The sequence below is a fragment of the Trachymyrmex cornetzi genome, unplaced genomic scaffold (genome assembly GCF_001594075.2).
Source record: "Trachymyrmex cornetzi isolate Tcor2-1 unplaced genomic scaffold, Tcor1.1 scaffold388, whole genome shotgun sequence".
Taxonomy (NCBI): Eukaryota; Metazoa; Arthropoda; class Insecta; order Hymenoptera; family Formicidae; genus Trachymyrmex; species Trachymyrmex cornetzi.
Genome location: NW_017298619.1, coordinates 686,453 through 692,566, shown reverse-complemented (window position 1 = coordinate 692,566; position 6,114 = coordinate 686,453). Strand labels below are relative to the sequence as shown.

The 6,114-nt window shown below is 28.6% G+C and overlaps 1 protein-coding gene across 2 annotated transcripts in view; it reads left to right on the top strand.

Annotated features, from left to right (window-relative positions):
- Positions 1 to 1,306: 1,306 nt before the first annotated feature.
- spoon (A-kinase anchor protein spoonbill) overlaps positions 1,307 to 6,114 on the top strand; it is a 13,519-nt gene continuing 8,711 nt past the window's right edge. Inside the window, exon 1 of one of the 2 annotated variants that reach the window (XM_018511912.1) lies at positions 1,307 to 1,479. The gene's annotated coding sequence lies outside the window, so the exon portion shown is untranslated. The remainder of the gene's footprint in view (positions 1,480 to 6,114) is intronic. The other variant, XM_018511914.1, reaches the window with a different exon arrangement.

Sequence of the window (6,114 nt, the reverse complement as noted above, 5' to 3'; positions counted from 1 at the left end):
ATTTAAATTAGTAATAAACACAGATATGATAAGTACATAAACAATAGAGATATATATATATATATATATATATATATCAGAGGAAAACCCTCTGTACATATGACATTTTTTTGTTAATCTTTTTATTGAAGGCAAGGCACTCAACATAACTAATCAAGGAATACCCGTCATGGAATACCTTCCCTAAAATATCCCTAAAAAACATTTTATCTCCCTAAACATTCTCCCTAAACATTTTGTCTCTCTAAATTTCTCCCCACGCCTAAAAAATAACCCTAAATCTAGAGAGAAAATCCACGATCTGGCAACACTGGGTGTTAATCTCGAAACTTTATCCCTAGGATGAAAATGAAAGGTGAAAATTTTAACCATTGAAGGTAATGGAGAAATTTTTCACTTTTCACTTTTCATCCTAGGAAAAAAGTTTCATGATTGATACCCTGTTCTGTACTACTATACTATAACGGGGTGATCCCGATTGATCATGGCTCGATTGGATACCACCAATCACAGCGACCGGTGCTTAGGAGCTTTGTAGTCTCAAGCGCTGTGAGTGGCTCGTGTCCAATTGAGCCGTGTCCAATTGGGTGCCACTATAACAGTTGCTTACACCAATCACCGACGAGATATTATTAAAGACCGTTATCCTGGACAAATTTTTGGCGGTATAAAAAGGGCCCCAAAGGCCCAAAGGTAATTCAAGAACGCTGACATTTGATATAAAACCGACAATTGATATAAATTTGCTATTATTAACATAAATATTTGGCTCATGCATTATTAAATTCATGATTTTTTATTACATAAATGTCCCATAAATGAATATACATACTTGTAAAGCTGTAATATCCTATATATTGCAAAAAAATCACAATTTTTTTTTCTGCAATTATTATCTTTATTGATAATCAAACTTTGATGATAACACTGAAATCTCAATTTTAAAGAAAAATCGAGTATTATTGAGTTATAAATGCATAAATACATCTACTAAACTAATAAATCATAAAATTAGTACAATATTATCAGTTTTTAACTCTTAATCACTTCAATATTCACAAGGACGCGAACTCCCGTAAGGATGTCGGTCTTTAGTATCTCGTCGGTGCACCAATTCACAGATTCACTACCATATCGAAAGGCCTATAAATGGCGGCATCCAATCAGAGACGACCGCCCTTCATGTCCAGACTCTCATTATAGGGATTCTAGCTGTGACCGATAGGGTGCGCGTGAAACGGCGAGAGACGGAAATTCACCAGCAGTAGCGCATAGAGCGGAAACCACCGGAATTAGTGGAGTTGTCGCCATATCCGTTACTCGGAGAAACAGTTCTAGTACCGAGCACGTGGCGTGTACTTGCAGAAAATTACCGTAAGTTAATCATACGGTGCGCCGAAAAGATTTTCAGGGGCCTTTGGACAAAGTGCATGATCGATCGCTAATCAGTCGCATCCTCGCGACACGTCAATAACATTGGTAAGTAAATAATTCCGTTAGGATTTGATCGTACATGCTTTTATTCGGTTCACCTCTATGCGGCGAGTCTTTTGTTACCTTCCTTCTTCCGGCTATTTACATACGGACTGAGAAGTATGGAAATATAATGTACAAATAATGATGGTAAATGTAGTCGTATGAGTAGCGAGTAGGAATTGAAAAGCGACATAAATGCTGAAAGCATATGCCCGTATGTTTCAACTTTATTTCCAACTATGTGTATATAATAGCCAATAATAGCGGATTTTTCCACCTTCTCCCTTTCCCCCTCTCCTCTTATCCTGCGATATACAATGTGGAGCCGTTCATATGTTTATTCTTCAATTACATTTCTGGTTTTATAATTATTGAGTTGTATATACATAAGTAATTTTGCTTATTTATAACATTTAATTATTTTAGTTTTATATTTTATTTTATCTCAAAACCAAAAATTTCTGTTTCCTTTATATATAGAATAGCTAGTCACTCAACACTTTGTCTAATCTTAATATGATTTTATATATAATTTTGTGATAAAAATATAAAATGTTTTTTCTCAATTATATATCTATGATAATTTAGGTGTTCTATATATAGACTATATAAATAGGCTATATTAAACTATATGCAAGTAACAATAGCTAACTATTTTTCTATAAGTAGTTTATATTTACTCTCTTTTTATATATATTTAATAAAAATACCTATGCAGCTTATATTTTTAATATTTTAAAACAGTTTATTTTAGTTTTTAATTAACTTTTTATTGATTACCTTCTAATTCCATTATTATTCACTTAATATTGTTTAACATTATTATTCCACTGACATAAAAATTATAATTAACAAGTCGATAAAAATATATAAGAATATAAAAATTGGAAAGAAATTTGTGTGTTTATTGAGAAAAAGTATAGAATCTATTTCTTGGTAAATTGTTTGTATTGTTTCATTGTAATATTGTTTCTTGTTTCTTTTGTGTATTATTTATATTATTTGTATTAGTTATTTTTTTATAAAAACCTTGTTATTTCATTATTATTTTGTATTTCCATAAATGTTTATGGAAATATTCCACCAATTGAAAACTTTCTCCGGAAAAGAATTGACCTCTTATTTTTTCATATGGTATGTTAGGAAAGATGAATCGTTTGTTCTTTTTTGACGAATTCTGAACTAGTTCTGAATTAATAGAATATAGGTCTGTTTTTTGTAGCTGAATTAGTGTACACTCAAGGTGAGAAAGATATACGTTTGATATTTGTTTAAAGCAAGAAAGAGAGTTCTAGAACAGTTTAGTGCAGAAACTGAAAACAGACCATATGTTAGAGTGAAACAAACCATACCTGTGTCACTCTAACTTAACTGCATCAGTGTACACCAGTTCAGAATTTGGTGTCGAAAAAGAATAGTGGCAAATGATTAAGATTATATTATCTTGCATTTTACTATTTAAATTATCTATTAATATACTTATATATTTAAAGCATTGTCTTTCACATAGTAATCAGATCCGGAAATGTTGAATCTGCATTCGTTATTAAATAAAAATAAACTTCAAAATTTTACATGATCTTATTAGCCTTATCTAAATACATTTTTTATCGCTTCTGCAAAAATATCTATGCATTTTGTTCTTTTGTGACTATTTTTTTATTTTCCTTTTTATCATGTGATCATTCTTAAAAATTAATACAAATAAATAAAAAAAATTTTTTTAACCGATTGTTTAGTTTAAAGTATTTTTTTTATTTGCATTAATTTTTGTGCGTTAATTTTAATGTTATAACAATTCCAAAACTCGTAATAAAATAAATTGTTATAACATTAAAATTAACGTAAATAAATAAAACAAACATTTTAAACAATCCGTTTAAAGAATTTTTTTATTTATTTGCGTTAATTTTCAAGAATAATCATAAAATAAAAAGGAAAATAAAGAAAATTAGAAAAGAACAAAATACATAAATACTTTTGCAGAAGCGATAAAAAATGCATATAAAGAAGTATTTAAAATAATATTAATTCTTTCAATACTGCACGCGCGTAATGAAATTTCATTTATTGTGAATGACTTATATATATTCAAAATTTTCAATTTATGTGCTACTAAATTTATTCACTATATTTTACTTGCTAAAATTAATTTTTGTTACAGTTTTTTTAGTGAATTTGTTTCTCTTTTAATTTCATAATTAACTTACGAATTGAAATTGACATTCTATTTATTAAAATTGTTTTAAACTTTATTTATCTCTCAATACGAAACTAATACAAGGTATTACCTTACCTGTGTACTTTGTTCTAATCTAATGTTTTCGTCGTATTATTTTCATTTAAACTGAATGATGAGAGTTATTTAAATATGAATTTGTTTAATTTAATTTTAACATATTTGTGTATGAAAATGAAAAATTACGTATATATATTTATATATATGTATGTACACACAAAAAAAAATATATATATATACCAACACGTATCTCCAAGTGTAACAAATAATTATATTTACTTAAAAAATAAGAAAGATTGTTCCTTAATTCTTATGTGTGACTACCACCTTCATTAATATTTATTAATTCTTTATTTAAACTTATAGAACTAATACAAAGATATAATATGACTTTTTAATTTGGATCATAATATGATTACGATCATTAAGACATTAAGAATATAATTTTTTTTAACGATAAGTTGAAGACTAAAAGTTCGAGATTTATTGTAGTTTATCAAGTTACCGCAATTTCCGCCTTTCCTCTTGATGCTTTTATTAATAAGCTTTGCTCACACCGATTACCTCATTTAATCTCACGTAGCGCAGATTCAACATTCCGAGAGCACGTTGAACCAGTATGCGTCGTTTGACCTATAACACTAGCATGTTTGTCTGAGGTGATATTGTCCAATTTTTTAAATTCAAAAACAGTATACATTATCAATGCTCAAAAAACAGATAAGTAGATCTTAAATGATAACATAATATTCGACAAACATGAAAAACGATTCTTCTTTTCAAAACGGCAGGATTATATAAGAACTATCAATTAAAAATCTATTAAAATATGATCAGTGAAACTATTCTTAATTTTTTAAATAATTGTACTAAAAAAAATTACTGCTTCCTCTCTATATATGTAAAGTTTTTCAATTATTATAATAACTTTTTGATGAAGTTAAAAAAATACATAAAAAGAATATATTTTCTTCTATTTGATTATGTAACGCAACGCAATGCAATGCAATGCAATGCAATGCAATGCAATGCAATTTTTCTATGTACCAGTTTCAATTCATTTTATATTGAACGATTCTATATGTATAATTTCATTTTTTTATTTTTTCCTTTTTTCTTTGCACTATAAATGTTGTAGCATAGTTTCGTCCATGTTTGTTTTTTTATTTCTAAAAGTAATTGCGATTTGAGCTGTTTTCGTCGCTTTTTTAAAATTCAAACCAATAGCACACAATTTCAAACATTTTAAACATTTTGCTCCTATATAATATATCTACTCTCTGTCTAACACTCTCAAGAAACTTTTGATTCGATATCTTAAAAAATATGCCAAACTGTTCAAAATTTCATCTTATTTCAGAAGCTTACTTTCACCCGTCAGTTTGATTGCGATTTACAACTGAATTGTATCTTGTAATTGAATTATATTGAAATTTCGATAAGTTTTTAACGTATATTGATATTATTATCTAAAACTTTTGACAAAAGATTAGTAATTTCTTATCAAAATCAGTTTAATCTTTCTATTTCGGATATTATCATGAAGGTATAGGTTGCAATTATATACAGAATAGTTCTCTCTATTTGCGGATTTGTTCATACATATATTTTTTTTCATCGATTTCATTAATTAGTAGAATGTATCAAGCATTTGGTCAAATTTTAAAAACGTGGTCATACATATTCCGTTTTGAACATTCGTATGAGAATTTCATGTGCCGATTTAAACACGATAATTTTTTGTTTGTTTCTGTTGACCTAAAAATCATATCAGCCGGTTCTTACATATCGCTTGAGATAACAATAAAATCGTTAATAAAAATGCTGCAAACATATGTAAAATGATTATATTGTAGAGAGATTCCATCTTAACTATATAGTCCAGTCGTCAGAGATCTGACATCTAAAAATGATCCGACCTGGCTGAAATTTTGTGTGAATGTACATTAGTAGTCCCCAAAAAAGATGCAAAAAAGTTTACCACTCGTACCCCCGGGCTTCTTCAGAAATTGCCCCCTAAAGGGGGTAAAAAACGGAAAACATCGATTTCCCAGAAATCTGTGCATGGAAAAAAAAAGTTTCAAACAAAAAATGTAGCTGACACGATTTTGAACAAAAAAGTTCCTTACCACTTTCTTTATAAAGTGAACCATTCTCAGAAAAAATGACTCAAGTAACGAGTTATTTTGAGTGTCAGTTGCGCGCGAGAAATGAAATATTTGAAAAAATTTTTATCAAGTACACGGTAAATATTCAATAACTTTTGTTCCCAGTAACCTACAGGGACAAATAAAAACGCATTTTAAAGGGGAAGAGTTCAGCTTTCTGATAGAACAATAATATTTTACCACAAATGAAGTAAGATTGTTCAAATCTGTTAATGAAATGAAGGTTTCGAG